Genomic DNA, 24337 nt, shown 5'->3' on the forward strand with positions numbered 1-24337 from the left:
AATTCTGAGACAAGCAGTCCTTGAATCTCTTTTGAGCAATACTGCCCAAGACTCTCTCTGCTTTTGGGAAGCTTTTTTATTTTTTTCCCTTATGAAAGCAAAGATTCTTCCAAAGTTCAAAGCTCTTTTATTTTATTCTTTGTTTTTTTTCAACATGAGCCCATGGCAACAGTTATGTGGTCTAAGGCATAGGAATTAGCTGTTTATAAGTCAGAAAAGGCCTGTGCTTACAAAGAACAAACAATCTGGTATGAGAACAATAGCAGATACCATGCTGCAAATGTATTAATAGCTTGCATTTGTATTTTTCAAAGCTGTCATTCCACTTGATATTTGTCTTCAGGGTGACCTTGGGGCTCCTGTAAGCAGGGGGTGAAGACTAAGGCAGAACTGAAGACATGCCCAACATACGCACAAAGCCCATCAGCAAAGACTGAGACTTATTAGCTCCAGGCAGCTAAGGACATTTCTGTCCATTAGCTTCACACAAAGCTAGTCAAACAGAGACTTCAGGGACCACATATGACAAAGAATACAGACTTTACAGAATTAGTTAAAGAAAGACACTAAAAACCCAACAGCAACAGCACAAAATAATACCAGACCCTGGGGAGGAGGAAGAATCTAATTTCCCGAGTTGCTACATAATATTATTTTAAATACTCAGTTTTCAATAGAAAAGTACAAAACATGCAAAGAAGCAAGAACATATGGCCCAGGCATGAGGAAAAAAGCCAGCCAGTACAAACTATCACTGAGGAAACCCAGATGTTGGACTTACCTAACAAATACTTTAAATCAACTGCTTAAACTATGTTCAGAGAACTAAAGGAAATCATAGTCAAAGAACTAAGGCAAGTATGAGAATGATGTCTCACCAGAGAATATCAGTAAAGTGACAGAGAGTATAAGAAGAAGGAAAAAATTAGAAATTCTGAACTTGAAAAGAATAATAGATGAAATGAAAATTCCACTAGAGGGGCAGAAGAAATAATCAGCAAACTTGAAGATAAGTCAATTCAGATTATCCAGTCTGAAGAAAATAAGGGAAAAAGTGTGAAGAAAATAAACAGAGTCACAGAGATCTGTGAGACACCATCAATCATTCCAATGTAAGTATAGTGAGAATCCCAGAAAGAAGGAAAGAGAAAAAGGGCCAAAAAGAATAATTGATTAAATAATTTTCAAAAACTCCCCAAATGTGATGAAAAACGTACATTCTTACCTCTTACATCTAAGTTTGATGAACTACAAGTAAGATAAACTCACAGCAAGCAACACCCAAACACATCATAATCAAACTCCTGAAAACCAAAGAAAAAATTTTAAAAGAAGCAAGAAAAAAGCAACTAATCACATCTTCCTCCAAAGAGTAGAAGAGTTTCTCGTGAGAAACTATGTAAGTCAGAAGGGAGTGAGATGATATATTCAAAGCACTGGAAGAAAATCAGTAAGGAATTCTATAAGCAGCAAAGTCATCCTTCAGAAATGAAGAAAAAATTAAGGCATTTCCAGTTAAACAAAAACTGAGAGAGTAAGACTCTAGTCACTAGGCCTATCCAATAAAGAACACTGAAGGTGGTCTGAATGAAATGAAAGGACAGTAACTGAATCCACATGAAAAAATAAAGAACATTTGTCAAGTCCATGACATGGGTAAACATAAAAAATGGTATAAATGTATTGTTTGTGTTTTCTGTAACTTTTTTTCTCCTATCTGATTTAGAAGACACAAAGCATTAACCAGTAATTATAAATCTGTGTTGAGGAACATACAGTGTAATTTGTATGGTAATGGCTGTGCAAAGGACAGGACATGGAGTGGGCTATAAAGCAGCAAAATTTTATATACAAATGAAATCCAGTTGGTATTAACCCAAAATAGATGGTTATAAATTAAGATGTTAATTATAATTCACAGGGTAACCACTAAGAAAATAACAAAAAAATAAGAATAGAAAATAAAACAAAAGGGATTTTAAAAGGTTATCGGAAAACATTTATTTAACACAGAAGAAGATAACCAATGGAAGAGAGTAGAGGAACATACAGAAAACACATAGCAAACTGGAAGACATAAGTCCTCCTTGATGAGGAATTACATTAAATCTAAACAGAACAAACATCCCAATCAAAAGACAGAGATTGGCATTATAAATAAAACAACATGATCCACCTATATGATGTCCACAAAAGACACACTTCAGATTCAAAGACACAAATAGGTTGAAAATAAAAGTATCGAAAAAGATATGCCATGCAATCACCAAAAGAGTTAGGAATGGTTATCCTAATATCAGACGAAATAAACTTCAAGACAAAAATTTTTACTAGAGACAAAGGCATTTTAGAATGACAAAAAGGCCAATCCACTGGGAATTTATAAAATTGTAAACAAATGCAAAATCCCATATACCCCCCAAAATCTAGGAAGCAAAAACTGGAGGAAGAAATAGTTCAACAATAACAGTTGGAGATTCAAATATCCTACCTTCAATCTGGTAGAACAAGTAGACAGAAGACAAACATGGAAACAGAAGACTTGAACAACATTCTAAAATTAGACAAAACAGACATCTACAGAACACTCCTCCCAACAACAGCAAAATACACATTCTATTTGAGCGCACGTAGAACATTCTCCAGGGACAGACCACAAATCTCAATAAATTTAAAATTATTAAACTCACAAGGTGACAGAAAGTCACATTAAAGTCATAATGACATATAAAGTCAAGGTTTTCTGGCCATCCTACAATGAAATTAGAAATCAATAACAGAAGAAAATTTGAGAAATTCCCAAATTTGTGGAAATTAAGTAACACACTCCTAAACAACCAATGGATCCAAAAATAAATCACAAGAGAAATTTAAAATCACCTTAATGAAAACAAAAAACAACGTCACAACATACCAAAATTTATGGGATGCTGCTAACATGCTTAGAGGAAAATTTATAGCTGTAAATGCCCATGTTAAAAAACAAGACGTCAGGGACGCCTGGGTGGCTCAGTTGGTTAAGCGGCTGCCTTCAGCTCAGGTCATGATCCCAGCGTCCTGGGATCGAGTCCCACATCGGGCTCCTTGCTTGGCAGGGAGCCTGCTTCTCCCTCTGCCTCTGCCTTCCACTCTGTCTGCCTGTGCTTGCTCTCACTTCTCTCTCTATGACAAATAAATAAAATAAAATCTTAAAAAAAAAAAAAAAAAAAAACAAGACGTCAAATCAATAACCTGTCTACCTTAAGAAACTAAAAAAGGAAATGCAAATTAAATCCTAAGCAGAAGAAAAGAGATTATATAATTATAGTAGAAATAAATGAAACAAAGCATAGAAAAATAGCAAAATAAGCAAAGCCAAAAATTGGCACTAAGATTAATCAAATTTACAAATCTTGGTCTCCCAGTTGGCTCAGACAGTTAAGTGTCTGCCTTGGGCTCAAGTCATGATCTCCAGGTCCTGGGATAGACCTGCCCATCAGGCTCCAGGCTCAGCAGGGTGTCTGCTTCTCCCTCTCTTCCCTGTTTCTCCCCACAACTTGTGCGTGCGCTCTCTCTCTCTCTCAGATGAATAAAATCTTAAAAAATAAATAAATAAAATAAAATTGACAAATCTTTAGTTGGACTAACCATAATAAAGAAAGGGAAGACTCAAGTTACTAAAATCAGGCATAAAATAGAGGACATTACCAATAATCTTATGGAAAGAAAAAGGAGTTTAAGAGCATACTACAAAAAAAAAAAAAAAAAATGCCAACAAATTAGATTATACAGGCGAAACGGAAACTTTGTAGAATGCCACAAACTACCATAACCAGCTCAAGAAGAGAAAAAAAGAAAACTTCTTTTTTTTTTCATATGAAAACCATATGTCTTCACTGGTGAATTTTACCAAATATTTAAAGAATTAACAATCATTCACAAAATCTTCAAAAAAATAGAATTCCCAAATCATGGTAGGAGGCCAGTATTACCCCCCGATACAAAAACCAAAAACATCATAAGTAAAGAATAATTCAAAGTATTCCTTATGAATAGCTATGCAAAAATCCTCAACAGACACTAGCAAACTGAATTCAGCAACATATAAAAAGGATTGTACATCAGCACCAGGTGGAACTGATGTCATGAATGCAAGATTGCTTCAACATACGAAAATCAATTCATATAATAGTCCTTACAAATAGAATAAAGCACAGAAACCACAAGCTCATCTCAAAGATGCAGAAAAAGCTTTCGACAAAATTGATACTCACCACAACCCTACAAACCAGATTAAGAAAAAGAAAAGTAGGATTCACTCCATTAAGTAAGTAGAAAACTGAAGTTCAGAGACGTCAAGGAACCAGCCTAAGGCCACAGTGCAAAGCAGTAACTGAGCTCTAAAACATGTGTTGTTACCCAAACTCTGTATTCTACTCATGTAGGAAAATGAGAAATCCTAATGTTTTAGCAGTGCATCTTAATTCCGTGGGTGGTTAGAACTGTATTATTAAGCAAACTATCAATGTGCAGTGAAAAACACATTTTTTTTTGTTTAGTAACAACATACGCTCTTTTGGAAATAAAGCTGATACCTGAACGAGGCTTCTGTCCATATATTACCCCCATCGTTCAATAACGGTATTTGGAGATGGGCTTGGCTCTGTGGCTGACTCAGGGATTTCATCCCACCTGCATCTCACAGAAGCTGCTTATGGATGGAAATGGGGAGAAACCATTCTCTGAGAGTCCAAGGGGCTGGCCTTAGAACAACTTCTGTGCTGGGGAAATCACTGTGGACATTCTCAGGGCTCCACTCCTCAGCCCCTTGCTGGGAACAGGCATGATCTCAGGAGGAAGACAGCAGAAAGGAGGCAGGCAGCAAGCCAATGCACTCTTGCTTCCCCGGGGGCATCTGGCTTGTGCCAGGAGTGAGGTAAGCCGCACACACAGAGCCAAATTACTTTTCCTTCCCCACTAGGCTCCCAGGCTAAATTTAAACTGCCAAGAGCTCTGAAATGAGAAGAGAGAAAGGAGTGTGGAGAGGGGCAAGGTCCGGACTGGACGGTAACAAGCCGTTCTCCACGATCCCACGCATCGGGAGCCCGGTGGTGAGCCCAGAGCTTCTCAGCTGAGCTGGCAAGAAAACAGTCTGCAGCTCCCGGGCTCCAGTCCCTTGGAAGATGATTAGAGACTCCAGGCAGGATTAGGAGAGGAAGTAGGAGTGAAGGACGGACCAGCAGCAAGGTCAGAGGCCTGCGTTAGCTGCATGATCTCCTTGTTCTTAAGGACCAGATCCGCTGCTCCAGCAAAAAGTCGGAGAGATGCAAAGGGGTGAGTATTTTATTAAGGTCGGCATCCTACAGCATACACTTGAAACTGACAAAATGAAACTAGACTAACATCACACAGGAAAAGACCTGGAGTTGCCTGACAGCTCGCCAAAGACAAATGAGGTCGTTTTGATGAAACGACCAGTGTACGCATCTACGCGGATGGTGGTAAAGACAGAAGTTCCCTGCGATGTTCTCTGAAAGAGTGATGCTGTGAAAGTCCACAAGGAGGCATTCGATTCCAATTTTTTCAAAGCCGTGCATGCAAACTTTGAAATTAACTGGCTTTCTGGGTAGAGAGAGCAGTGAAGCTGGCTCCCTGAAAAGGAACACAGAAAAGCATGAGCTCATAGCACCAGATGGCATCACACAATGGGGGGAAGAAACATGCAGAGGGTTGAAAAGAACAAGTTGTGATCTATATTTAGTGATTAATTAGCTTCTTAAAGGGCCAAGTAGAGCCAAGTTAATGATGATACAAACCACAGAAGAACAGACATAAATATGTCGCACAGAGGTTAGGAACGGGGCTTAGGGTCTGGTGAATTTCTATTGTCTCTGGTGCTCAGAGTGAGGAATTGAATTCTAAGCTAAGTTACAGAAACCCATACGCTAGGTTAAGTGAGAGAAAAACATGAGAAACCGAAGATGCTGTAAGAAGTCCCTGTGAACCAGTCAATGACAAGGCAATAGGTGTGGTAGCTAAAGGCCGTGCAGTCAGACTTAGATTTGAATCCTGGCTGTGTGACTTTTGGCAAATCACTTCACCTCTCTGAGCCTCTGTTCCCTCCTCTGTAAAAGAGGGACAAGAATGGCAGATATTTTACTGTTATTGCAAGGAATGAAAGAGGTCATTCAAGGACGTAGCATGGGACGCAGCCAGTCACAGCACTCAACAAATGTCAGCATTTGGTTATGAAATATCTCTTGGCGTCTGCTCCCATTCGCCATAACAGAACTATTGCCACACGCTAACAGGCTGCACCCTAAATGTGCATCGCAGATTAACCCAGTGTGCAAAGAAAGAGACAGACAACAGGTAACGGCTGCCTGAACACCGGTCTGCCCAGGGGCTCGCAGGTGTCCTCTCTGCTCATGCTCAGGGCAAGACGCCCCCCATTTCACTCCTGAATGGCTGGCCAACTGGCCTCCTTGCCATTGCTCTCTCCACCCTCCAACCCACCCTCATGCCTCTGCCGGACAAATCCGCTGTGTGACGATCTGGAGCCCCCGGGGTCTCGGCTGCCCATCTGTAACGCAGCATGTGAAAACCTTGAAGATGTCTGCCATGTCCACCTACCATTTCCACTATCATGTACTTCCTATGTTTCTTTACATTGATTACTCTCAGAGGACAAAGTTTTACTTCCCATAAAGTAATTTTGTATTTATTGTAGAATTACGTATTTATTTAAAAATAAAGTACCCAGCACATAGTAAATGCCACGTAACAGCTTATTAGATAGGTTTAATGCTATGCCCATGTACTGACTTCCACACGTGGACAAACAGAAGATGAGAAAATCTCTGGTGCACACTTAGAGCAATAAAGCCTGAGGTTTCCATCCTCTGCCCCTGTCTTGCCTCTATCCAAGGACATACCATAATCAGACCCAGGCTCCAGACCCCTGTCATTTATCCCTGCCATCCAGCTCAAGCGCAACTGGTCCCCAGGGCTATCCCCATCCCTTCCAGGGGTGTATCTTGGCAAGGTAGTGGCCATTTCTTATACAGCTATATGGCCATCATCTTGGGACAACCCCGACACCCTAAGCACATCCGCCTCCCCCTGTCCCAGTTGAATGCCTTCATTCAAAATGCCTTCCAGAAGGAACGCAGCAGCCCACGCAGCTCCCTCAATTCTCCGGCTTTGTTGGGATGTCAGAGGCTGGGCCTCCCCAATCTGGCTCCTGATCACTAAGTCTCTGTCATTTCATAATAGATCAGAAACTCTGCCTCCCTCTGAGTGTCCCAAGGTCCTGAAGAGCCGAGGCTGTGACTTCTTCCTGGGCCCCTGATGTTTAAGATCTCAGGTAGCTCCCGCTGCTGACAACAGCAGTATAATCTTTGCTTCATTCATCCAGCAGAGGAGATGGTCAGTGAACAGTCTGCATTGTTTCCTGGAACACTGCAAAGGTAACTTGGAATTCCATAACCGGCCCGTGGGCAGAAAAATAAAGAACTTCCCCCTGGCTCTGCCTGCGCTCCTCCCGGTCTGAAAGGCAAGATTCAACCTGGGGTCACAGGGCAGCGTGGCTGCCGAATTGTCCTCAGATTTCATTTCAGAGGGAATCAGGGGCTAAGCAGACAAAAGAAAATGCTTTCCTCGTCGCCTCCTGTAGGGGGTATAAACAGCCCTCACTTAGATCAATGAAACAAATACAGTGAGTGTAGTGGCCCAACACTGACTTTTAAGCCTCAAATGGCCAAAACCAGTCCTGAAGTCAAGCCCTAAGGGCAAACTCATCACCAGGTCTCCAGAATTAAGAGGACAGAGATTAAAAATTACAGACAGTGGAGGGGCACCGTTCCAGGAGAAATACCGAGAATCGATAAGCCACATAGAGAATTTTAAATTGTCTAATAGCCACGCTACAAAAATAAAGAAGATTAATTGTATTATATTTTAATTTAATATACAATCAATATTCTGAAAATTATTAGTGAGGGCTTTTTAAGTCTATTTATTTTTTTAGTAATCTCTACACCCAGCTTGGGCCTTGAACCCACCACCCTGTGATCAAGGGTCCCACACTCTTCCAGCTGAGCCAGCCAGTAGCCCCTATTAGTGAGACAGTCTACATCCTTTTTTATACCAAATCTGTGAAATGTGGTGTTTTCCACTTACAGCACAACTCCTTCCCTATAAGTCTCATCCCAAACGCTAATCTCATGTGACTGGTGGCCACTGTACTAGAGAGAGGAAAGCTCCAGATGGTGAATAAGACTCCAAATAGAGTGAAAGCCACTGAGAGCAAGTGCTTGATCTAGGAAGTACTTGAAAGGTGTGAACGTTGTTTTGTGTTTAGACTCTCTCTGCACAACCTACTAGCCTGTTCTGCTACCCTTGTTTCTTATTAGTAATGGACAATCAGCTTCTCACTTGTGTGAAACTGTCTCTCTGTTCACTCCATATTCTCTCTGAAGCAAGACAACCTGGATTTGTGTCCTGGCTTCACCACTCACTAGCTGTGCATCCTTAGCAAGCTTCTTAACCTCTCTGGGCATCAGTTTCTTCAACTGTGATATACAGACAAAGGTAGTCTGTTTATCTCAGAGGAGGATTAAATGAGACACATCATACTGTTAGTGTTAGCTTCCATCATCGTCGTCATTATTATTATCATTATTATTACTGCTGCTACTGCTCCTTTATTTACCTGAACAAACACAGACCACTATACTATTCTTTAAAGGCAAGACTCTGGTGAGTTCCTTGAACTGTAAACACACGAACTCTAGGGGCCAAAGAGGGAGGGTTCAATGACAAGCCTGACAGATTCAGCCTACCACAGAGAGAGTAAACATCACAGGAGGTTGAAAAGGGGAGGGGCATTGGAGCAAATCAGAACGAACAGTGCTCCAGAAGCACGATCTGGAACACAGGTGGAAACGGTCACAGTGTTAAGGCAGTGAATGACCACCAGTTGGCTGAATTCATTTTTAAATTTCCTCTAATGGAGTTATTGTGTTATAACTACAATAAAAAGTAATACAACTTGCGGCACCTGGGTGGCTCAGTGAGTTAAAGCCTCTGCCTTCAGCTCAGGTCATGATCCCAGGATCTTGGGATCGAGCCCCGCATCGGGCTCTTTGCTTGGTGGGGAGCCTGCTTTGCCCCCTCTCTCTCTCCACCTGCCTCTCTGCCCACTTGTGATCTCTCTGTCGAATAAATACATTAAAAAAAAAAAAAAGTAATACAACTTGGAAAAATCAAAACCAGGGATTCTCGGATTCTCAGAGCCATCATGGCACGGCTCTGAGATGGGTGATCATGGTTGATCGTGGCTGGTGATTAGCTGGTAGGACAGGAATTCATGAGTGGAGATCAAAGAGAGGTTAGGATTTTATGTGATTTATGGGGGATTTCAGCCCAGCTCAGTGCACTCTGCTTCTCTCTCCCTCCCCTTTCTCCTCACCTTCATTTTACCTTCTCTCTCTAGCAGGAGGCAGCTTCTATTCCTTCTTTTTTGCTCAGAGTTGCCAATGTGGGCAAGGGGGATGTGACTATCCCCCTGGCAAGAAGCCAGACACCCTACGCCATATCTTGTACCCCAGGCTCTGATTCTTGTGAAACCAAATACAGCCCATTGGCTCAGTGGAAGCTCCAACTCAGTACATTGTAGTATTTTCCTTCCCACAGGGGATACCATGTTACAGGCACTGCCCGACAGTTACTGCTAGTTACTCTTGGCTCTGGTCATGACATGCTGACCTCAGAGAGATCAATACAGTCTGAACAAAACCTGTCTTAATAGTACACGAGTCTGAAGCTGTTGTTAATACACACCTGAAGTTCAAATCTCCTGGATTCTGGAAGGCGTCCAGTCAGTGTAGGAAGCACACGTAAGCTTTATTCATTCTCCAGTATGACTTTTTCAATTAGTATGGACATCGATGAATATGATCTTTTTTAATTGGGAGGGTAAGCCTGTATACTCCCAAATATGGGGAGAAACTTGGAAATATAGGGTGTGTGTGTGTGTGTGTGTGTGTGTGTGTGTGTGTGAGTGACCTTTAATATGTGCTTATAAGAAGCAGCGTCCTGGAGTAGAAGGGAGAATACTGGCTTTGGAACCAGCTGTGTGACTTTGAGCAATAAACTCAACCACTCTGAGCCTCCGTTTCCTCATTTGTGAAGTAGAAATAATACAATCTCACAGACTTGTCATGAGGACTGAATGAGATCCTTATATACCAAGTGTCCTAATCACATCTAGTCCATAGAGACAGTGACCTTCCACTCCCTCTTCCTGCTGTCTTTCTAAGAAGGACCAGAAAAGTGTGGGTCCTGACCGGAGGAACTGCAGCCTGTGTAACTTCATCCTCACCTCCAGCATCTGGGAAAAAATTCGGGGGCCAACTGTCAATCATGACCTTTTGCCACCAAAGTCAATTACACCACCATGCAATCTTTCTTTCTTTCACTCATTCATTTATTCACTCATTCAATAAAGATTTATTGAGCGGCTGCCTTTTAGACAGAGGACCTACTTTCTGAATTTAGAATATGGTTCCCCCAAAATGAGAAACTAAAGACTTGAAACTAAACCATGAGTCTGAAACAGGGAGGGTGAAGGGAGAGAGGAGGGATAGAGGGGAGAGAGAGAGAGAGAGAGATCCCCCATCTGCCACATGGGGACCCAGGAACGCTGATGGCTTTAGCAATTTCCCAAATACTCATGAAAGAGCAACTTGCTGGAGAAAGATGAGCCATTGTGGAGTGAGCTGACCGTGTTCCAGGGCAAATTATCCTTTAAAACAGTGCACCCTTGGCCCCTTCCAGGTGGCTTGATAGACTCTTTCTTTTTTTTTTTTTTTTTTTTTTTAAAGATTTAAAGAGATCACAAGTAGGCAGAGAGGCAGGCAGAGAGAGAGGGAGGAAGCAGGCTCCCTGCTGAGCAGAGAGCCCGATGCGGGACTCGATCCCAGGACCCTGAGATCATGACCTGAGCCGAAGGCAACAGCCCAACCCACTGAGCCACCCAGGCGCCCTGATAGACTCTTTCTAATTGAGCTACACTTGCAGAAGTTTGTCTCCTTTATGAAAATGAACCCTGGATCAAGCTGAATTGACTAATTACCAGTGTAGATGGAGATTAGGAAAGCAATGTTTGGTAGAGCTAATTTATGACGGTAGAGACAAGGGTAATAGCTCTGCTCAAACTGTGAAAAAATTTAAACATATTTGCTACCATGAACAATGTTCTCGTGTCCCCTTCACCAGATGGGCTGCTGGATTTATGATGAGACGTGTCACAGATACACATCAAGATAAATGGAAACTGGGAGCCCTTCAGAGCCAGCCTTCGGGATCTATAGAGAGCGCCTGTTCCATTGCTCGCTCGATAATTGATAGAGCTGTCCTCCTGGGCCTTGGTAGGCTATTGGAATCAGTTTCAAAAAACAATATAAATTGATTTGAAACAATATTTTCAACCTTTTCCAAGCAATGATCAACTCTAAGCCACGATCAAGCAAAACTGACAAGTCTGCTTTCATTTCCTTTCTCACCCCAGCCCCCACGTAGTTCAGTGGACTGGCAGACCCCAGAGACAAGAAGGGAAGGGGGATAACGTCTCCAAATTGAATGAATTATCGAGGATTCGCTGGAAGGAGAGAGGAGCACTCACCACCTTCCAGCGGCAAGAAACTTATGGTAGAGGAAGAAGCCAAATCCCGAAGCCGTTTGCGGCAGCGGTAAGAAGACGGCAGTCTGGGCAGGACCCTCTGTCTTTGGCAGCCTTTGCCACTATTTCCCGTGTGTGCTGGTTCCTCCAGCAGCCCCACAGGCATTGCTAAGTCAGGGCATTAATCTGTAGCCAGACAAGCACCCTTGTGAGGCCACCGACATTGCTTGAGCGTGGTTATAGGAAAATGATGATCAAGCTTTTATTTATTACATAGCATGTGACACTGTGTTCAGAGTGCCTCGCCACACATGCTTGTAAGTTACATAAGGAAGACATTCTGTTCCTTTTACAAATAAGAACAAGGCACAGACCACTTACGTGGCCTGCCCATGGCCACGTACCTAAGTGGTTGTGATAATAATTTACAGAAGGCTTGCTGCATCCCAGGCTCTGTGCTCAGAGCTCTACTCACATTTCCACCATGAGACAGGTGCCATCATTACCTCTGTTTTACAGAGGAGGAAACTGAGGCTGGGTGAGCTTAGGTCAACTGTCTGCAGTCCCATGGCTAACAAGAAGCAGAGTTGGTACTGAATTAGCATCTCCTTCCAAAGCCAGTCTTTGATATGTTAACAGACTTTGTCCGATGAGAATCCCTATGACTACACCTGTTCATACCCGATTAGGCCTCTTACAGGGACAAACACAAAGCCGGCAGGCATGCGTTGACATGGGGCATTGATGGGGCATTGCGTTTACCACAGAATTCTTTTATACTTCCATCCCCTTTGCTCTCACACTGCCCTCTACCCACCAGGAAACAGAAAGAAAGACTCAAGGACACCACACTGTCCAAAGGATTTCTTTTCCTGCTTGCTGAGCAGGTGGTCAGGCCCTGAAAACCCCAGACCGGGACTGAGGAAAAACAGGAGGAGGGACAAAGGAATGGCTGAGGAGAGAAGAAGGTGGGAAGAATGAAGGGAGGGAGGGGGTGGGGGTGAAGGACCACGATGGGTAGAGACCAGAGCTGGCATCGCTCTGTAACCCGAGAGCCCCGGACACACATAAGCCCCAGACTGACAGCGGAGGTGCTCAGTACCTCAAGTGAGGGTCCCATTGCAAGGGAAAACCTCCCCCTTAACCAACCTCCCCCCTGATCCAGTTGGAACTGCCATCCATTTGGGAATCTCTGCGTGGGGAGAGGTCCGCCCCCACAGCCACACACTCCAAAGTGAAGTCCCCACTGCTCATCCTACCAGAAACTCACCCACCCACTCACACGGTTCCAGCCGTCAAAACAACCGTCAGGTGCTTGAGCCCGAAATATACACGTACTTGCAGTCCAGTTCCAAGGACGGCGTGTGGCCGAGCTGTACTTCTCTTTCTGACCACCTGTGCTGATCCCGTGCAGCCCCGGGAAGCCTCGTCGGAGGACACGGAGGACAGGAAGAGGAGCCGCGCCTCACGGCTGTCCCCGCTGGATCCCGTCACACACGCGCCCCGCCACATTCCAGCCCACATCTCATCAGAACATGCCCACGCAATGTTTCCAGCCCTAATTTTACATCAAGCAGCGTGAATGACAGAGACAGCCAGACGGGAAATTTTTAAAAAGTGCCAATAAGCGGTTTTGCGAAGCATCACTTCAAACCTCTATTTGAAAATACAGTGTTTCGAGCCAGGGAGCAGGCAGGGCCTATCAGAAAGCACAAAAATTAAAAATTTATGTTCAGCCCCACCCCCCAACTCCCCCTTCACCTGGTGGGGCCAGCCACCCTGCCCTGTTTGGGCAGGCCCTGAGCGGCTCATCTGCTCCCCACCCTGCCCCCAGGCCCCATGCTCAGTGTGGCCTCTCCCTCGAGCTTCCAGCCCAGCCCCAAGCCCGAGCACATTAGCATTCCTGACACTCCCCACAACCCAAGGGGAAAACTTGCAGCTGCCTGCTACTTAAGCATCACCCTGGGCACCAGAAGCCTCAGCCTGTGCATAACTGACAAGGAATATGTTGATAAGGAATGGGACTGTTCCAAGTTTCTGAAGGATAACTGGTAATTAAAAGGAAAACCTAATTTAAGAAAATCCTGGAGAAATTTTTTTAAAACTCTCTGGCAACATCCTTTCTGGATTATTCTCCTTTGCCAGAAGACTTCTGTTTTCCTTTGTTGGGTTTTCAAAGCCCGAGGCTAGATATCCAGTGTTCCAGGGATCCCACAGGCCTCAGCCTCCTCAAGGCGGTGACTTTAAAAAGCCTTGGACCAGAAGTAGAAGGGCCACGTGTTTCCTTCAAGGGCTCCTGAGTACCTGTTCTCCCCGTCTTGGCATCTGGTGACTTCCTCCCTGAGGCTGAGCACAGGGCCCTCTGAGGACCCCGGCGCCCCAGGCCAGCAGCTGCCCCCTCTCTTTTGTAGGGCAGCACAAAAGGACTGGGACAACACCATTCATAGCCAGGGGCACAAATGTGATGAGAAGAAATCAGCCTCTGCAGGGCTCCCTGTTTCTGGCTGTAGGTCTTTCGCTGCTGACTGGTTTCATACCACGCGTTGAGCCAGCCAGCTGCCAAAAAGCACCCTGAGACACACAAAGAGAAAGGGACTCCACAAAGTACACCAGGAGCTCCATCACTTCTTAGACCGGACCTGTCCTTCATGCCACCTTGCCCTCCCCCTCCTGGAGGTAGGCCTAACATTAACTCAGGGCCCTCTCACCTGCTACCTTTATGAAATCCTCGCAGTCTTAGTTCATCTGTAAAATGGGGCGGATCATATTGATTTCACAGAGTCTTCCTGGGACTATAAGAGCAGGGACTTTTGTAAATGACCATCTTCAGTCGGCAGCTCCCATACTGCCCAACCAGGTCCGTCTAACTGAACCGGTCTTCTCCAGCCCGATCTGCTGATGAGTTTGTTTGACCTCGGCTGTGGGACGTTGTTATCTTCCCCCAGTCCAATCCCACCTCTACCCTGAATGAAAACAGACACCCTGCCCTCAGAAAGCTTAGAGTCTACTGCTAGACGCTGGCATTATTGAAATCATAGCACAAGTGATGGCAAATGACAAGACTAACATAAAGGGAACCCCAGAGCTCTGAGACCATTGAACAGGATACCTGAGCCATGAGGGGAAGAGGGAGGCAGTCCAGGAAGGCTGAGGTCTCAAGGAAGGGCAGGAATATCCTTGCAGGGCAGAAGCAAGGGCACGGACAGGCCTTTGAAGAGGAAGGTCTGCAGGAGTGGGGGGCAGAGTGTCACTGGAGAGCAAAGTGGGGCTAGATCATGGAAAGCCTGAAGGTGGGTTGAAACTTGCTCTTTATCGTAAGCCTCAAAAGAAGTCACCACAGATTAGAAATGATAATTGAAGACCTGATCAGAATTGATTTTTGTTTGTTTGTTTTTGAAACAAACAAGCATAAAACACTTCACCCTTGCCTTAGTGTGGCGAACGGACTGGAGAGGGCCGGGAGTCATCTCCGTGATGCAAATACAAAAAGGCTCCTACAAAACTGCTCTTGGGGAAGGCGGGGGCAGGGGGATATATTGGGGTGGGGAAGGAGTCCAAGAGGCCATCCTAGGGTGAATTTTAAAAGTCAGTCTGAATCAGCCAGGTCCTCGGTGGTGACATTAGGAGGAGGAATGGGCATTCCAGACAGAAGAGCAAAAAGCGCAAGTGCAGAGGTAAGAAGCGTTTCCAGGGGTTGACGGACAGGAGGTTTGAGGCTGCAGAGCATAAAGCGTGAGACAGTGAGTGAGGAGGGTAAGAAGCTGAGAAGGGAGGCTAGCAGAGAGCAGCAGCCGCCGAACACCTTCCCCCCACTGCCAGGCCTCATCTGGGAAGTTATCAGGAGCCACAGAAGGGTTTAAGCAGGCCCACGATACGATCGAGTTTCATTTCAGATCCATGATCCTGTCAGCTGGGCCAAAAAAGAGATATGAGGACATATGAGAGCCGGAAAGAGTAAATTAACTAGAAGGCCAGGCATCCACAGGTTAAAATATTATGCCTATATTAAAAATATTATGCCGATATTAAAAATGATGAAATTTGCAAAATTCTTGTGGCTTAATACTGGATACGAAGCAGGATGTATTGTGTTCTCTCAAATATGTCTTTGTCACTGGATATATCTGAATAAAGATCGGATGAAAAGAAATCAAACTTTCACAGGTTTATATAACTAAGTTGCAGGGTTATATATGATTTTTGTTTTCCTCTTTGTAGGTTTCTGCATTGTCTACAATAAGCATATGTTTATGAAAGTTCATAATGAGGAAAATGTAAGGATTTAAACAACATAAAGTCAGCATGAATGGTCCTATCAAACAGGTAGCAACGACTTCCATTTTGCTAGTGCCTGATATCCAGTGACCCTAAATCTTCAGCCACAAGATAATATCATTCTCTCTGTGTTCACAGAGAGGAAAATGAAAAACAGGGAGGCAAAAATTATTCATTTAACATGACACAAAGGGCTAGAGGCAGAGCAGATAGAAACCAAGGACATGTGTATACACTCTTGAGCTGGTTCAATTCTTTTTGCTGAGAAATTATTTAATCAGAGCAGATCATGCACAATCCAATAATTAAGATAGCCGAAATAATTAGAAACAGTCCAACAGACTGCATGATTATCAGCCCAAATCAATAAAGAAGAAGTCAATCTGAAACCTTGGATAAATAAGGCCGGAGGCTATACTGTTACAGGGACTGTCACTCCAGAATCCGGAGCTCAAGTAGGACAGTATTTTTCTGGAAGTGAGGAAGGGCCAGCATTAGTTGGGAAGAAAGCAGAAGGTGCTCCCACACTGTATCCATCATCTCCCACGCTGATTGTTAAAAAAGAGGAAAAACCTAACCTGGAAGGCGGGGTGGTAACACAATCGCAGCAAGCTTGACTTCTATGCCAGAAGGGATGGCCCGGGCAGTCCCTAATGATTGGTCATCTCAGGGCTTTTCCTCCACACCTCCCTATCGCTCTCAGGAGTTACAAAAACACCATCCTGGATGAAGCCATCCACACAGTTCTTAGACCTTCCTGCTTCCCCCCTGCCCAGGATAGGCTCCGGGTCCTCCACCTGGGCAAAGGAGGTGTGGTCCCAGGAGAGCCCCAAGTCTGACTGCTTCTCTGACTGCACCCACAAAGCACAGCAAAGAGAGCCCCAGGAGAGACTGACCAATGTGATGCTTGTTAATCAATTAATTAATTAACACCAGAAAAGCTTAAAGAAACCCAGTGGTATTTTGCAATAAGCTTCCCATTGCCTAAAGCAACATTCTTGGCTTTGTCGGATGGTGAGGTGAGATTATGGGGAGGGGGGAGGGGGGAAGTAGGAGGCTTCCCAAAATTGCCAAGCTTGCAAGATTAAACAAGTGCAAATTAGTCAGTGTCCAAATTTATGCTGAAATGGAAGATACTGTACTTTGCAAGCTAATAAAGTGGCATTTCCATGTAAATACACAGCAAATGAATCACCAATTTACATTTTCTTAATCTACTACAAGTGGTCTCCAGGATCAATAGAATGACAACTAGAAGTTCAGCATCCCGTGGGTCCTAACTGAGCCTTGCCACGGCCAATCCCAGGCATCTGCTTTATCTAAAGGAGGGAATAATGGGCAGTCGTGGTAGCGAATGGCGGGCAAGCCAAGGCTGCGAGCAGGATGACTGTGTGGGATGCCCTACAAATGACAGGCCATGCCTGTCCATCACCCAGACACTGCCACAGACCTGCCCACCCCCCCTCCTGGTGACCTCTTTCTATTTCTGAGCCCTCTTGGCATTCTCGCCTTGTCACAGTTCTCTATTTCTTTGTAGGAAGAATGGTCACAAACTAGACATCGTTCCATAAATAGTACCTTCATACTGTACTTCCACAAGACTTGCTTCTTGCCACACAGAAGAGGAGCCCCCCTCAAAGTCTCCTGCAGTGACAATCACATCCCACAGTCTACCTCCCGAAACCTCGTCTAGAGACTGTTTGCTCTAACTTCACACCTAATTCCTACATGCTTCATCTATGACGCCCTGTTCCTAGCCCATTAGAAGCAGCAAAGTGGAATATATAAAAGGTCAGCTACAGGCAGACCACAGAGGCAGAGGGAAGTGATATTTAGAAAGCAGCCAGTGTTTAAAATATATATATATCAGAGCAGCCACAGATTTTTAAGAGAATAGTAGACTGTTTTATTTCGTTTTGAGGCACACAGTTCTACATACCTCTGCATGCCCTATGGTACCTAAGTATTATATCATCATTCATAAGGATGACCTGAATCATGATGCAAAAGTTAAATTTGGTGTTCTCTGTTTCAGAAGGCAAGGATGGGCATCACCCATTGAATAAATACATCCATCCATGGAGATGCACAGAAAGGTAGGTTTTAGCTCTCTGGAAAACTCACCCTGACTTCCTGATGCTCTAAATAAATCATAAAATGTAATAATTTGGAAAACTCTTAGAAATCATGAAGTCTGACCCTTTACTTTGGAAAACCACCGAGAGGGATCTAGAGAGGTTTACGTGACTTGCCAAGGTCCCACAGGCAGCAAGAAGAGCTGGGCCTAGGCCAGGAGCTCCAGGTGCCCAAGTCTCCTCATCCCACCACCCCCCAACAACTCCACCCACCCCAGGCTACCCCCCCCCCACCCCTCTCCTCATTCCTGCCCCCACCACCACCACATGGACCACCCCTACTCTGCATACAAATGGTAATTACCAGGAGTTCCATGTCCTTCCCCTGGACCACCTAGGCTTACTCAGGGTACATGTGTCCTTTTTCTCCTTGTGAAAAGCTGCTTTGAGAGATGTGGAAGGAATGTGCTGTGTACATTTAAGGTGTTCTTTTACACTCCATGAATATCTCATTCCTTGTCATATGGCTACTCCAGAGACATGTCACTTACTTAATTTATAATCTCCCAAGGATTGTGTAAGACTGTTGTATTACTGTTTGTAAAATTAAACAAAGAAACAAAATCCCAAAAGAATGAAGAAACTTTCCAAGAAATATTTTCCCAAACCAAGAGAGCCAAATTAAGACCATTATGTGATGGCTCGCCTCTCCTTTTCTAGGGACTTGCTTCTCTCTCATCTTCCCCACCACCATTTAGGGAAGGTTAGTTAACCTTCTTCAAACAGTTTTATTTTCCTCCTCTTAGATAATCTTCTAAGTAAGTCTTCCAAAGAGCCCAAGGTTTAGGACAGGGGCAAGGTGTGGTGCACCTCCTCAATACCATAGACCACATACAGTCTGTCTGCCAGAAGTCACACTCTGGCTCTCTCGATAAGAACCAGCCTGACCCTGATGGAGATGATGCAGAAGACTGGCCTGCCTTCCTAGTCTCTGGCTTGCGTGGAAAGATTTAAGTAAAAACAACGGGTCCCGTCAAGGATCGGAAAGTTGCATGGCGAATAGGCCGTTGTAATCATTGCCATGGATGACCAAAGAGATCATGTAGGTATATCCTTTCCTCTGCAAAGGAGGAAGCTTGGGGTCAAGGCAAGTCATATCGCGTTCAGATTTTCTGAATGAGGCTTTCAGTAAAATTAACTGTTATGCCAGTTACAATATGTGGCAAGTCACTGAAAATATCATTTGAGGGGGGAAAAAAGAGAAACTGAAACGAATAATCAGGATTCGTAATATGGATTAAATTAAACTGATCGAATATAACTTCCGGGTATTTAACACAATGGATTATTAAATTCGGAGAGCATATCTTTAAAACTTTTGAACAAAATGAAGCATCACACATAATTGTAGACTTCCCATTGACTTCACATGGATTATGAGTATTAAATACGCTTCGAAGCAAAGAAAGAATAAAGCTGGAATTTTTCCTGTAGTAACAAAAAAAGTATACGATTTTTTCTTTCATCAAAATCTTTTCAAAACTTCCCCTAAGACATTTAAAAATGAGCAAGTAAGGCAAAATTTAAATTGTACTATGCAATTTTCTAAAGGGTACTCCCTTTTGTTCTCTTTTATAAACTCTGACTCCAGTCCCTAAAACCAGATCTACCTTATTATTACCAATTCCTTATGAAATCATCTAAGAAGAAGAAAAAAGTAATACAGTTGAATTCTTCCAACCAAATGGCAAACATTGCTCCCACAGAAGAGACTTCCTGGAACAATATAGAAAGTCCTGCTTTCTCCTTTGAAATCCTCAGGAAACGAAAAAGAAAATTAAGCAATAAGAAAGCCTGTCACATTCAAAAAAGCAAAGAAAAGACATATGGGTGAACAATCTGAAAACAAGAAAAGGCTCTCAAGTTTGGATTGTCCTAATGCTTGCTTACCTGCTTCTAGAAAGAGCTGACCTTTTCCTCTCCTTACACTTTGCAGAGTTAATTAAGCTGCTGTTTTCTGGGCATCCTATAATTACAGCCGCTTAATGCCTGAAAAAGACCCACCAGGTTACACGGATCCAATCCCTGTATTTACGAATAAGAAAATGAGGCTCTGGAGAGGTGAGGTGACTTGCCCAAGGTCACAGAGTGAGTTAATCACAGAGTGGAGAAGATGCCCCAAGTCTCCGGACTCCCGTCTCCTCAGAAAACTTTTGCAAAATAAACTTGCTGGAAAGATCACTTCAGAACGTCAGCAAATCCACTGGTCTCTTAGAGAGCCACTTCTGCCAGAAAAGCCCTAGGGGAGCACTCCTGCATTGCATCCCCCACGATTCTGTTGGGGGGAGGGCTGTTCCTAAGCAATGAGCCCGCCGCAGATGAGCAACCAAGAGTCTTTCTGGAGTGTGTTCCAGCTGTTCTGCCCTCTGGCCGAAGAAGTATGTAATTGGACTTGCAACAGTTTTATTGGGAAAGAAAAGAGTATTTAATATACCAAAACTGTACAAAGAAATACTTGGAATGAACTTTGCAAAACACTATGTATGTACCGCATTCCCAGTATTTCTAAAGCCCCCTACTAGGTCCTGGGAGAGCACAGAGACAACAGAACCGTTCCTTGAAGGTAGAGACTTCCTGCAGAGATAAGCAGGGAGACAAGAAAACCTCAATGATAACACAATCCTTTAGTTCGGGATTAAGAACACTTTATGAGGAAAATCCCCCATAAAGAAGCACCCTGTTAATTTTACACTGATTCTTTGAACACTTCAAAAGGAAAGCATAGCATAAATGTTTTTGTTTTTGTTTTTGTTTTTTATATCTACTACTATCACTACTTTTTTAAAAAATGCCAAGGACTTCATCTTTTTGAATTAATTATTAGAGTCCAATGCTTTGAAAATGGAGAATAATTCTCCCTTCTTAACCTTGAATTGAACAAAAATGATGGAGTGGGCGAGAAGAAAGCAAACCAGATAGGATGGCCGTGATATGAGTCAAGCCAATGCCATTTTTTTAGCAGCCATTCTATGGAAGGATCACCATGTGCCCGATACTAATCAGGTGGCACCTGTCCCTGGCCTTAAGGCAGGAGACAAATGGACAAGAAAAAAGCCACAATACAATGTAGGAAGTACTGTCATAGAGGTATAGATAAAGCACACTGGGGTCTCAGCTAATAAAATAACTTTGCAGCATGAGGGGCTGAGGCGCAGGTCAAGGAAGTATCTATGGCATGAAGCTTTCAAGGAAGAGAGCCCAGACGGACAAGAGGGCGTGGTATTTCTAGCAGAGGAAACAGAATATGCAATGACAGACTGTGAAGGGCATCTGTATGGAGAGAAGAGCTGGGGTAGCCCAATCCTGTTTTCACTGAGGAGTGGCTGGGTAGATCACTGGAAAGGGAGTTAGAACTAGACAGGGAAGATTATTTTATGACTTTTAGGATATACTGAGAAGTTGAGACTTAGAGCTGTGAACAGTGGGAAACCATCCAATATATTTTTTTTTACCCTTTTAACCATTTTTAAGTGAATAATTCCATTTTATTTAGTACATAGTATAGCCATTGCCCCTTTTTTTTCAGAATATTTTTATCAATCCAATAGAAAACCCATTAAGCAGTCACTACCGCTTCCTCCCTCCTTGGTTTCTCTACGGATTGGCCTATTCTGGACATTTCTATAAACGGAATCATACAGTACATTGCTTTTTGTGTCTGGCCTCTTCCACTTAGCCTAATGCTTCCATGATTCATCCTTATTGTGGCACGAATCAGCATATCGTTCCTTTTTTATGGCTGAATAATGTTTCATTATATAAAATGCCACATTTTGTTTATCTGTTCATCAATGAGTAGGCATTTGGGTTGTGTCCACATTTTGGCTCATGTGAATAGTGCCGCTATGAACACTTGTGTAGAAAAGTCACCAGATAGCTGCTCATTTGTTCCTTCCTGCTTTCTTTTCTTTTCTGCCTGTTCTCCTGCTTTTTTTTTTTTTTTTTTTGAACCTACAAATTGGCATGCAATCTGGTGGTCCAAATATATGTCCACCCACATACCTTGCGGCTCTACACCATCTTCTGAGGCTTCTGTGCTAAAATCCTCCTAGCTCATCCCATCTGTAATGGTTCAGATTGTTTTCTTGCTTTGAAATGCCTGCTCTAAAGAGGCATCAAGCTTTAATAAATAGGACTCTCAGTTTCAAATGAGATGTCCAAGAGGAGCCTAGTAATTCCATCTGAAAATGTGAGGTGCCCTGGAGTGGGTTGGCCTGCTGAGATGACCAGGGTTCATCCCAACACAGTCTCCCTCCACCCACTCCTTCAAACCCAAGATCACACACAGCCACCAAACAACTGCTTCCTCACGTGGCCTTCTGGGTTTGCAATTTTGAAAGCAAACAATTCTTCACAGAAATTTCATGGCTTATTCAAGCCCTTAAAGACACTAGCAACGTGTCAAATTGGAATTGGTTAGTTTCTCGGGTTTTGAACCCGGGCCTCTACTAGCACATCAGGACACAGACAACAGCTGGGGGAGGGTTGCTCATTTTCCTTCTCAAGTCGTTATAGTGATAGATGCACTTTGTCATTGTAATTACGGTCACTCAGGTACCAGTCAAGGGATGAGAATGAAACATACGATTGTCACTGTTGTTTTCCTACTGGAAATTAAAACAAGTCATACTGTGGAGTGAACAGATTTTTATAAACCAAGCTGGCTTGGGGGTAGGTGCAAGGCCTATTCAGAGTAATGATCTCCACAGAGCTCTTCTCTGATGTGCACAGAACTTCTGTGTAAGTTGCGGGCGGGGGTGGGGGAAGGGAACAAATGTAAATGCTGTATAACCAGGAAGCACTGAAACACTGCCCTCACCAAACCAGTGTGCATTGAACTTATCAACGGCACTATCAGACCTTAGGATACATCTATATCCCCTAAAATGCACAATTTTAGACATTTTACATTCCATTTTTAAAAGTGTAATTACCAACAGGTCTCCTTAGAAACAACCACAAAGAATTAAAGATTAGAGATTAAAGAACCACAACTGGCTCCTTACAAAGGCACCAGGCTTTCCAGATACTTCCATGTGTCCAAAAAAGGTAGTAGAATATGCTGTCTTCAAATATGCCACTTTTGCATAAGGATTATTATGAACTGAAAGCAATTGAGAAGTAGATTTAAGAAAACTTTTCTGCTCTCCTTCTTCCCCTCTCCACCACGAAGGATAGAAGCCAATCACCAGAGAAAATTCTAGACCCTTATCAGCCCAGAGACAGTATCAGATGATTGACATTTAACAAACAAACAAACAAAAAAAATCACTGAAACTAGTCCTTGTTTATCCTTAGTTTTCCTCATATATTTGCCTTCCCACAATCTGTCAGTCCTAGAAACTCAAAGGCCTTTTCCTTTGTATGGTCTCTTCTTAAAAAAATGTATTATTCTTTTGTCATGATACTATAGAAGCCCAAGTTCTAACCACCACTTTGAGTTACTTATCTCTTAGCGCTCCCATGTGCATGAATCATGCACATGTTAAACTTCTGTTTGTTTTCTTTTATTAATCTGTCTTCTGTCAGTCTGATTTATAAGGTCCCAACCAGAGAAGCTAAGAGCGGAAAGGGAAAAAAGATGTTTTTCTTCTCCTGTGCCCGTCAGGGCAGGATGTGGAGAGAGAATACAGTATATTTGGAAAAGCTAGTAGTAAGCTAGTAAAAAAATCTGGGTTTTCAGTCCTGCTCCACCTGCACAATGATCAAAGGTAGGACAGGACGACATTTGGAGCCCCTTGCTGGGAAAGGCACTGTGATTGTACACACACCAGCCAAATTTCCTTAGGTGACAGAGCCCAAACCTTATTCACCTGTCAGGCAGCCAAATGCTTCCCTGGGGAGACTTGGCCTTTCCCCAGGGCCAGGGGAAAACTTAATTGGTCTAAGGGAATTATGATAATCCCATCCCATTTGCCAGCGATCGGTTTAGGAATGGTCATGTGACAACGGTCCCACCAATGGCACCAGTGGGAAGTCTGCTCAGAGACCTTTGGGAAATTACCCTTACTATAAAAAAAGGTTCACAAAACGGGGCATGGCCTCCCTTCCTTCCTAGGTTTTGAACATCACTGTGTAAGGAAGTAACTCGTGGCTCCGCTGGGACCAGGAAGAGACAAGCCTGAAGGCAAAAACACCCATGTTGGGACCACTAAAGCCCAACAGCACTGAATCTTTAATCAGCCCTGCATACAGGCTTCCTCCAGACATCTTGTTAAGGGAGATAATACGTTTTCCTTGTAGGTTAAGCCATTTTATTTGGGTT

At 43.5% G+C, this 24337-nt stretch overlaps 1 protein-coding gene across 2 annotated transcripts in view; it reads right to left on the minus strand.

Moving 5' to 3' along the window:
* Window positions 1–24337, minus strand: part of TMEM178A (transmembrane protein 178A) — a 49564-nt gene that overhangs the window by 15069 nt on the left and 10158 nt on the right. Inside the window, exon 1 of one of the 2 annotated variants that reach the window (XM_032352886.1) lies at window positions 13001–13112. The exons of the other annotated variant lie outside the window; for it this stretch is intronic. The gene's annotated coding sequence lies outside the window, so the exon portion shown is untranslated. Of the gene's footprint in view, window positions 1–13000; window positions 13113–24337 lie in introns of those variants that run through there. 2 annotated transcript variants of the gene reach the window in all.

The sequence above is a fragment of the Mustela erminea genome, chromosome 7 (assembly GCF_009829155.1).
Source record: "Mustela erminea isolate mMusErm1 chromosome 7, mMusErm1.Pri, whole genome shotgun sequence".
NCBI lineage: Eukaryota > Metazoa > Chordata > Mammalia > Carnivora > Mustelidae > Mustela > Mustela erminea.